The sequence below is a fragment of the Egretta garzetta genome, unplaced genomic scaffold, assembly GCF_000687185.1.
Source record: "Egretta garzetta isolate BGI_Z169 unplaced genomic scaffold, ASM68718v1 scaffold167, whole genome shotgun sequence".
Taxonomy (NCBI): domain Eukaryota; kingdom Metazoa; phylum Chordata; class Aves; order Pelecaniformes; family Ardeidae; genus Egretta; species Egretta garzetta.
Genome location: NW_009260186.1, coordinates 386241 through 397715, shown reverse-complemented (window position 1 = coordinate 397715; position 11475 = coordinate 386241).

Genomic DNA, 11475 nt, shown 5'->3' with positions numbered 1-11475 from the left:
CCCGGGCGCCCCCAGCTTGGCTGGGGGGCTCAGCTGTGCCCTGCGGTGGGGCCCTTGGAGCCGGCTGGGACCGGCTGTGTCCGGCACGGGGCAGCCCCGGCCTCTCCCCTCAGGGGCCGCCCTGCAGCCCCCGTGCTGCCAGCGCCTGAGCATGGATACCCCATACAAACATCCACTTTTTTCCACTTTTCCTCACAACCAGTCTCATCATTTAAGGCAACCTCCTTTGCCAGGCCTGATTTGCTTTTGGTAAATCCATGGTGGCTGTTTCCAATTACTTTCTTGTCCTTCACACAGATGGAAATAACTTCCAGATGGATTTATTTCATGACTTTCCAGGGACTGTGGTTAGGATTACCATCCTGTAGCTTCCCTTCATTGTTTTTCTTGACTTTCCTTAAAGATGGAGTGATGTCTGCATTCTTCCAAGCCTCAGGAACCTTCCCCAACATACATAGCCACTCAAAGACAATTATGAGTAGCTTGGCAGTGACATCAGCCATCTCTCAGTGCCCTAATTTGTGGACCCTGTAATCCCATGGATTTAAACATGTTCAGCTGTCTTAAGTGTTCCCTAACAACATCTTCCTCTGGAGAGGTTAACGCTGCTTTCCCATAAAATCTGCTGGTAGGATCAGGGAGCTAGTAGGCCAGAGAACAGACCTTTTGAGCGAACATTTCAGACTAGAAATGAAACATTGCCTTTCAAGTCCAGCCACCTCACATCTGAATATTTCATTTTATCAAACTGTTTCAAATTAGTACAGTTTGGAGATATTTGGCATTCAATGGCGTCTATCTAAGGTGCTGTTGTGGCTCATGAGAAGAATAGTCCAGAGGTTTTCTCTCTTCCTCAGGCTAGTGTCCTCATCTGTATTTCCTTTCCCATGAGGCACTGTGGTTTCCTTGAATGTTGAATTGTCCCAATGATTCACGTGTCACTTTTTTTGAACAGGAAGATCTACTTTTTGAAAAACAAACATGTTTTTGTTTTAGTCTTTCTAAAACACAAAAAAAATTATGCAGAAAGAACACAACTTTTTCAAACAGTTGTCTTTTGTCAAAAAACCAAACAAATAAATAAAGGTAGACTGACTCTTCACTTGTGGTATTTCCACTGTCCCCTATGTTCAAGCTCAGGTTAGATCCCCTCCTGTGAAAGTGAAGCAGTGAACAGAGACCTTGTTCTTGGTTAATCAACTGGACACAAAAGACCACAGGAATTCTTGCAGCTGATGGGGTGACAGACTGGTCTGAGCAAAAGAATGAAGGACAGAAGAAAGACCCCAGACCTGGATCTCTTACACGGACAATGAATGGCTGAGGAGGGGGAGAGATAAGCAAGATGCCAGCTGTACAGTGATGCAGATTTTCTTATAGTACAGCCACTGACCCTGAATTCTCCTGCCAGCCAGGGATGCTGTAGTACTGGCTGTGCAGCCAGGTTTTCAGCAGAGCAAGGACCTTGACTGCACAGCTGATCAAATGGGCCATCAATCAAGTGATTCACATTGTGTACTTAAACCTCCTGCTCAAAGTTGGGTTATAATTCATACAGTTGATGACCTCCCAAAGCAGATGCTTTAAACTTAAGGCAAGAACTGCAAAAGGAGGTAAAGCAGCTGAAAAATAAAATCGCCAGTTACTAATAATAAATATCAGAACACTTTCTCCTGACCTCCTCCCAGTAGACATCTAATAAAAACATAGAAATGAGGGGGTTTAGCTCACTGGGGATTACACTTTTATAGCAATGCAAGGAGGAGCATTAAAAGATTACTGGAGTAGGAAATTGCTGACTGTGCAAAGAGTGGGCAGTGAACATGACTTCAAAAGAGATAGGACTAGCCAAGTGTGAAAGACAGGCATTGTTTCCTTGTGTGACTCTGCACCAACTGAATGCCATGGGGTCGGCTGGATTCAAGCTGGAGCTTGATGCAGTTGCCTACAAATAGGTTTCTAGTGCCACCTGAGATGACTTGAGGTGTCTGTACAAGTGAATAAGGAAGTCTGGAATGAGACAGTACTTTCACAGACTGACAGTCTTCAAGGCCAGTCTCTAAATTCCAGCTGGGAGACTCTAGGATATCTCAGATGGCACTGTCGTGATCAGACATAGTAGGCATCTATAATACAGATTGCTTGAGTTAGCTCAGGTGATTCCTACCTGTTTGAGTCCTTGCACCACCAGTGTTAAGCTGCCGGCCATTCCCCTTTCTCTAGTAGTCTGTGACTAGTAAAGAGGGGAAGCCTTTAATGCAACATTACTCGTGCATAGAGGATCTGCTGCTCCATTGGTTTAAACACATTTAGTTTAGTGGAAGATGGAAGGAAATGACCATAGTGCTGTAATTTAGATTCTGGAGTGCAATTCACATCTGTGGCACAGACTTTGCATGTAAATCATTTCCGTGTATCTGTGTTCACCTCCTGTGTACAAAATGGGCATAACTGCATATTCCCTACTTTATGAAAGTGACCTGAGGTAGAGTGCATTAAACAAGAGGGGGAGCTTTGATGATACCCAAATAGAAGGTATTGCCATAGAGATGGGGCTGATGTGCAGTAATATCATGGTTATTGTCAGGTCTGCTGCGTAAGAGTCTTAAATGGAATCCAGTTATTATGGATAAATGTATACATAATATTCAGACAGCTCCCTAATGTTGCATTCACTAAGAACATGGAAATAATGGCTTGCTGGAAACAGCTTTTTACTTTCTTAAAAGACAATGGGCCTAAATGTTTTCTCCAGAGATCCCTGTTTTCCGACAATGGGCCTAAATGTTTTCTCCAGAGATCCCTGTTTTCCAAGTTGCAAATCTTGTTTTGCTGGAGCTGATTTGCTAGAGCACCTTAAAGATATGAACAGACTACATTAAGACCTCTACAAAAGTGGCAGGAGCTATTTGTTAGCAACTCTTCAGAGAAACACACTGATGTAGATCAGTCTAGTGGAAGAAAGTGGAAGAATTTGGTCTTTTAATCATTAAGAGTGAGCATAAGGGGAGAATTATATATCAGGATGCTGGTTTTAATTGTTATACATATATATATATTAAATCAAACCTACAGAAGTTGTTTATCTGCTGGTATCATTGCCATGGACAGTACAGAACTGTAGTGTTAAAGTGTAAGACAGACCTCATAAAATGATCCTAACTGCTACCAGGTATTATCAGAATATTGATCAGCCCATGGCCTGACTGTAGAAAATCTGTTACATAGTATAAGACATGCACTGCACCTCAAGTAGCATGTAAAGTTTTGGGTACCTCAGAGTAAGAAGGACATCAAAGTATTAGCGTGTGTCTAGAGGAGGGTGACCAAGATGGTGACTCAAGGGCAAGTATTAGAAGGAGCGTCTGAAGTTGCTTGGTTTGTTCAGCTTGGAGAAGAGAAGGCTGAGGGGTGCCCTCATGGCAGGCTTCACCTTCCCTCAAGGGGGGCAGGGAAGGGTGGGTGCTGATCTCCTCTCTCTGGTGTCCAGCGACAGGACATGAGGAAATGAAATGAAGCTGCATCAGGGGACGTTCAGGTTGGACATTAGGAAAAGGTCCTTCACTGAGAGGGTGGTCGGTCACTGGGACAGGCTCCCCAGGGAAGTGGTCACAGCACCAAGTCATGTGTTTTAGATTTAGGTAGTCCTTGATGATCCTTATACGTTCCATCCCACTTAAAATATTCTAGGATTCTATGATTCTAAGAAATCTTAATTGTTTGAGTAGACAGAATTTATGGTCTATAGTTTTATACTGCATATTTATTAAAATGTTCTCCCCTCTTTTCTCTCCTTCTGCGGAGCCGCAGAATGTTTGAAATGAAGTTTTGTGCTGTCCAAATCCTATCAAGGGCCATCTTTGTGTCCTTCTAAAGTTTTGTAACTGGAATGTTAAAAATTTTGTTCAGTACTTGAGGACTGCTCCTGAGACATAGCATAGTCCAGGGATATCCAGGGATACCTTTGTTCCTTCCTCAGAAGCCTCCCTCCCTTGTAGAATTCCTCTCTTCCTGGTGGTAGTAAAGGGGAAGGTTTAGGAATGGGTCTGTCCTTGGAGATCCCATATCTTGTCTATGGTCCCTGAAGGATGTCTCGAAGGTCATTGTTTTGGTTCTCTGTTCAGTCACAGACTTTCTTTTTGACTTTGGGCAGATGGCATCATCTCTCTTAAATACCAGTTTTTCATTTATAAAATGTAGCTATGTGGGGAGTAAGCAAATTTCATGGGCAAGTGCCAGAATATATTTTTCTTTCTGAAAATCAACTTTAAACAGGACAATGGAAACTTGGCTGGCACGGGGTGATACTGCCTCTCAGTCAGGGTCTGCAGTTTCTTGCCATTAGGAGTTCCCAGATCTTGTGTCCCGTGAGGACACCAGGCCACGAGGACCAGGAGCTGGGAGATGCTGCACTTCACAAATGGCTCCTACCTTGTCTGTCCTGAGTTCCTGCCACTGTGCAACACCCCAGTCTTCCTGCGTGGCCTCAGTGACATCCTTCCAGCCATGATGGAATACCTGATGCCTGTATTCCTATGGTAGTACTGGGGAAATGCATAAATAAATACATAGGAATGAGAGAAAAGGATAGTTGCTCCCTTGGGGACTTCCACCCAAGGCAAAACAAGACAAATATTTCAGTGGCCCACCTAGCACCATATTCTGCTTCTATACAAGGTAGGTATAATATATCAGGGCTGCATATCTGTTTAAAATGACGGCAGCTCTCTTCCAAAGTAAAGTTTACTTTTAAGTATTGGTGGTCATATCAAATCCTATCACTGTGTCAACACTGGCTTGCCAACTGTCATGAAATATTGAAAGCTGGTAAAAAAGAGAACCTATCAAAACTGGCTGTCAGTAAAATCAGTGGAGAAAAGAAAATGCATGTCAGTAAAGACTTTAAGATAATTTAAGAGAAAGAAAAAATATTTTTTTTTTCCCTTAGTCTGGTTTAAATTCCTGGGCTAAATGCATATTTTAATATGTAATTTGGATTTATGGGCTTTTTAATAGTTTGTATGATAGATTCGGCACAAACCAGCCATTCAGTGTATCATTATAAAGACAGGTGGGAATCCAAAATTGCTTTAAGAACATAATTTTCTGAGACAGAGGAGTATTTTTAATGTGGTATCTGTATTTATTGTGTTTTTATTGTCTGAAGTTTTATTAAGAAAAAAGTTGGGAGAGAGAGTGAAAAACAAAATGCAAATTTCCCCTCTAGTAAGTGGGCTTTGTTGATGTTTGATACTCTAAGCCAGGATCTTCTCTCCTGCTTCTGTAAGTAGATCAGCAAAAGTCAATGGAGAAGCACAGATGTAAAGTCAGTGCAAATCTCTTCTGTGCTATGCTATGTGCTGATCCTCCCTCCCACTACCTTTTCTTATAAAAGACCCAAGAATTTAAGGAAAAATCTGAATGCTATACAACAATAATTATAATTTGCTTTTGCATGCCTCTTTCCTTTCAAGATCTTGAAATCCTTTCTGTGGCTGTCTCCATTTTATGACAGGACAGATCTCATAGAGAGGTCAAAGGTCTTTTTAAGACTTGCCTAGAGGTTCTGAGAACAAAATTTCTGTGGAAAGTGGTCATTCATCTCTTGTGCTATTAAAAATTACAATTAATTTTTGAAAAGGGTTTTGTCTCCCAGATGTGAGTGCTAAGTAGCCCCTCTTTTCCTTCATGAGGAAATCTTTTATGACTGTCAAAATTAGGCAGCAGCATTCCTAGAATGGGGCATATTACAACTGCTTTAAGGATGCATTTCAAAATCCAAGCCAGATGGAATATGGAAGGCTACATCTCTACCAGCACACTGGCCTTGGGGAGAGGTTGCACATTGCAGATTACGTATATGTGGCTAAACTCCCTTCTCCAAAACCCACCTCTGCATCCAAGCTACCTGCTGAGAACAGTTCTTGGTCTACACTGTTCCGTGAACCAGCCTCGCCATTTTCTGCAAAAGTGCAGGACAGTCTGAAGACAAATAAAAGTTTGTGTTACAGACAACACTGGGGCCCTGGTCCTGGGCTGTTCTACTCCTGTTTATTTCATTAATCAGGATGTAGCCAAAGAAACAGATTGGGAAGTAGAAGCACAAATAGGGGTCAGATGATTTGAATTTCATCTGCCCTGCTAAAATGCCAAGAAACCTACTGAGCACTTACCAGGCATCTCCTGTATTAAATAGACAGTGAAAAACTAGAGACTATTTTCAGCTACTGGAGAGTTTTTACCTTAGCTGCCAGGGAAAAACCCCGATGGAAGATGAAGGTATATTGGGGAACGAAGGAAAGTTCAGTGCTTGTGTGTAGCTGAAACCTCTCCATATGAGAAATGCTGCAGTATGTAAAAAAACCCAGGGCAGTACCAGGCTTAGAGCAACTGTAGATCCTCCAGTTCAGCTATGTTGTAGTAATCTAGATATCTCAGATCAAACCCAGAACTGCTGTAAATCCTGGAAGCTAGCATGTCTGTTGCTCACACAGCAAACCAGAAAACTAGAGAACATGCTCAGAGGGATAAAATAACTTATTCAAGGTCCAAACCCAAGTCACTAACAGAGTAATAAAAATAATTCTGATCTCCTGCTTCCAGAAGACCACGTTGCTTGCTAGCTTTATGCATAGCAATAGCATGCTGCTAGAGGGAGATCAAATCACAGTGTGAAACAAAAGCTTCTGAAAACACTATTTTTCTTTCCCTGTTCAGGCAGGGGCCAAGCTGCTAAAACTTGGAAAGAAAAAGCTTAAAAAAATACCCAAATCATATTTTCAGAAATTTCCACACTTCCATCTGTGCCACATAGAGGGTACAGGTTTCTGGAGAAATTGAAATTTATCTTGTAGTTACCCAATCAGTCTATTTGCATCTGCATTGTGCGGTTCTAGGTCAGTTTTACTTATTTTTAGTACCTACATCGTTTTGGCTTAGATCTAAATTGCAGGAACTTCACTTAGCTCTTCTTAACTCTTTTGGATAGTCTAAAAAATATGTGTCTTTTTCTTTTAGCCTAATTCTTCCTGGCCACGTAACTATGGGTTTCTTGTGTATGTGTTGTCTTAGTTTTCAAAAAGCATTGTCTCTTTTGCGCCGATGACGAAGCCATCTCGGAAGGCGAGCACACAGATAGTCTCAGGTGGGATATTCTTGAGTCCTCTTGTATACACACCTAAAAAAATCTTTTCAAACTCAATCTACTTTCCTGTCAGTTGCAGCATCCCCCCCACCCCCCGTGCCTCAATTCCCAACCTCAGTGTCCTAATTTCCTCCCTGAGTGATTGCATGAGTCTTTTTTCCTTCTGCTGCTGTTGCTACTGTTGTTGTTGCCCTTGTTATTTGGGGAAGTGTTCTGCAGCTCAGTTAAGCATCCTGAAGCCAAAGAAAAATGTGTTAGAAAGCCACAACAATTGGGAGGGATTCAGTGGGGACGTCTGCTGACAATCCTGTTAGGTCAACAGTGCATGGCGTTGACAGTCTGATAGTCCTAAAACTTAGAAAACTACAATACTGGAAAGCTGATGACTTCTGCTGTCAGAAATCTGAGAGTCACTTGTCATAGCAAATACACATACAACTGATCGGTCAGGGTAAAAACTGAACCTGGAAGGTACTGAATACCTTCACCTGCTGCTATGTGAAATGCAAATTGAAAATGATCAGCCTGCGGATGGACTGGGCCTGGATTTTCTTATGAGACCACGTCTGCAGTGCTGTGTCCAGTGCGGGAATCCCTGTTGCAAGGAAGACATTGTAAACTGCAGGGACTGTAGCAGAAGGGTACCGAGATGACTGGGACTGGAGCACTTGCCCAGTGAGGAGACGCTGCGGGAGGTACATTGTTCAGCTGGGGAAGGGAAGGCTTAAAGGACATTTTATTGTCTTAAATTACTGAATGGGAGGGTATAGAGAATATGGAGCCAGATTATTCTTGGGGATGTACAGTGAAAGGCTGGCAGATAACACTCATTATGACTGTCTATTAGGAAAAAACTTCTTCACCGTGAAGGAGTTCAAATATTGGAATGGGCTCAGAGAGGCTGTGAAATCTCACCTTGGTAAATTAAAAAATCAGATGGATGATGACTTGAGCAACCTGATTTTAGCTGGCCTTTCTTTGTTTGATCCAGGCATTGGACCGGATGACCTCCAGAGGTCCTTTCCGACCTTAGTTACCCTGTGACTCTGTTCACCAGGAAGAATTGTTATTCCAGAAAACATCTAACAAAACCTCTGATCACTGACATATTTTATGCTTTTGTACAAAGTTGAAAAGAAAAAAGCTTTGGAAAGAGGTAATGGCTAAAGCCAGAGATCAGTTAGTAGAAGCAAATAAACAAATGTTCTATGGACAACAAAAGGAAACAAAAATTTACCAATCATAAGCAAAAATACAAAGTTTTTAACGCTTTTGAAAGAACAAAAGACTTTCAGGGGACTCAAATTAGCCCATGTTGATGGAGAAATAAGTTCACTGAAAACTTTTCTTTCCAAAATCATCAAAGTGGGACTGCTTGACTTTTTACATTTTAAAATGTGAACTGTGACTTAGAATTCAGTTTTTCAGTCTTCAGAGAGAAACTATTTCAGTACCATTTTTCCATCTGCCTCTAATCCATAATGGCAGAAATAATCTGTACTATAATAATATTATGAGGTAGAAGAAAATGTTCTTTATCACACATTAGTTGGCTAGAGAGTGTCTTCAGGAATATCTGAAGCAGGCAGCACCGAGAACTTTTAGGGCTGTACTGGGTCAACCAGTAGAGAAAGAGAAGTGTACACTTGCCCAGTATAGCCATGCCCTTCCCTATTGCCAAAAGGTGATGCTGCCTCTTTGTTCCACTATCGATTGCAGCCATTTGTTATATTCTGAATCTCCAGCGTGGAATTTGTCAGGTTTATCCTCTGCCAGAAGGTCACATTCAAAGTAAGTTCAGCTATTTTTGTGGACAAATTGCATATTAGGTAAAACTACTGTGCCTGTTTTAACCATCCTCTCTTCCTTCTACCATCATTTATTCTTATCCAAAATTTTGGATTTAATCTGCGTGTGTGAACAATTGGATAACTCTTAGACTGAAGCTGGACATTTTTTGTTTACATTTTATTGTCCTTCCTCCATTAAGCTGAGGACAATCTGATTCTATTTATGCTGCCTCTGAGTGTTTCCTTTTCAGTTCTTGCTGAAATATACTTTTTTGGTAGTTTAGATTTCAGAATCGACTGCTCCCAGAAGAGTCCTAAAAAAACCTCAGGGCCCAACTGTTTGTAACATCTATCACTTGTTCGTGAGGTGGCATATGCAGGACCTCAGCTAATCCATGGGACAGATTACTTTGGAATGGCCGAACAAAGACTGCAAATGGGTCTGCCTTTATTAACAGATGCAAATGGGATCACTTTTACAGTTTGCAATAAAATGTCTGTTACAGAACACCTCAGCACCTACTTGTTTTGGTATGGTTGGCATGACAGTGTCCCTTTCCTGTGCAGGGACATCAGGGTCTCTTTATAGCTGCCACTGGAAGTACTGTAAAATCCCATACCAGCTGTTCCATCTGGAGGGACAGGGCAAAAAAAATGCAGTTAAGTAGCATGTCAGGGCTGTAGAGAGCATGTCAGACTTGAGAGACAGTCGTTGGACTGGGAATGCTTCATGAAAAGCTCCTGCCTATGTAGATTTCAAAATATCTTTGAAGTCAGTCCAAGTGCTCACCCTAACAACCAGTCAAGTCCCGATAGTGCCTTGCTACAAGAACTTCATTAAAGAAGGGGGGGGAAAAAGCCTTCCCACATGGAACTTAACTAAAAGGAAGAAGGACCTGTCTTCCTCAGGCTGCACCAGCTGAAGATCTGATGAAAAGCTGCATGGAACGTGGGCTGAGGTTGCTCGAGCTGTCTTACTGTTTTGTGTTACTTTGGATGAACAAAGCATGCCCAGTTGCAAGCTCATCTGCCTGAAAGTGTAGCTCATCAGTGTGTTTGGGCATCTTTGTGTGTGTGCATGTGCGTACACATACACAGAGAAAGGCAGAAGGGAGTATTCATGTCAGAATAGCTGAAATGCTGATAGAAATCAGAAAGGTAGTGTGTATAAGGGTGTTAGCTACACGGCCACTGGAAGCTAAAGCAATCTCAGACCAAAAGGTCAGTATTGTTTCTAAAGATGTTAAGTACCTTCCAGCATGAGTGGCTGCTCCTGCAGATGCTTGTTTCCCATCTTTGCTGAAAAGTAAAATGATGCTATAAAGAACGATTCTTTCCTGCAGTAAGAAAAATAACTCTCCCGAAGAAAATAAGGCCATGCTTCCATTCAGACTGCCTAATGACATAAGATAATGTTCAAATTCAGATCAATGATCCTTGGTCTGAATCAGGCAGAAAAAGGCATTTACCCTTGATGTCTCACCCTGTATAAGTGGGCAGCCAAATCATTTACATACTAGCCAGCGGAGTAGAGCTAACAGAGGCTCTCAGAGCTGTTTCTAACCATCTCTGCTGTGAGCTATTCCTTTCCAGCAGTGAGGCTTGCCTGGTGGTGTGCTGACTCTGGAAGAGCAGCACTCTGTCCCCATCCACTCATCCAAAGCTCTGACCTCTGTGTAGTGCAATGGGGATGGCACCAACACCTTTTTTTTGGTGAACTGTTTTGTATAAAATGCCTACCCTTGTATACATCTGGAGCGTATCAAGTCACTGTGGTTACTCTCTTGACTAAATAGTTGCAGGAAATCATAGTCAAAGAAAAACACTCCATATTGGACTCTTGGTAAGAAGTCACAGTGCAATCTCAGGACCTTCCCTTACCTAGAATCACTACAGAACATCCTATGAGGCAGTCTGATTCTACACTCCACTTTTAAGGATTCCTTGGAAGCACAGGCATTTTCTTCTTGTCCTGCTTGCATATTAGTAACCAAAAAATCCATGTAGGAAATCAATGCGAATTAAGATTGTTAACTCCCAGATGTTATAAAGGGAATGAAGAGCATACAGCAAGCTGGGTAGCTTAATTGTATATCTTTCAGAGTGTTTGAAAAATATGGGCTTACTTGCTATACTTATTGCCTTTATTATCCAGTACAATTTGTAACCAGAAATATATGAGAGTCAATTAAGGTTTTGAAGAAAAGTTTTCTTTTCTTTTCCAAATGAAAGTGTCATATATCATGCAATATCAACTCCAGTGTTAGACTAGCAGAAATTTACTGCACCATGTCCCCGCAGTGAAAATTTGCAGCTAGATTAATGTTCCTTTAGCTGGCATTAAATCAATTTCATACATATGCTCGTATTTTCACCAGAGTGACATTCTGCAATAGCTGATGTTTTGAAGGAGCAGTAAAGAAAAAAATTCATCAGATTTTGTTCAAGCTTCATATATATATGCATATATATACATACACACAGGTGAACAACACACTTCATGCTTCACTTGCTATAAAAAAGTCTTGAGGTTTCAAAGTT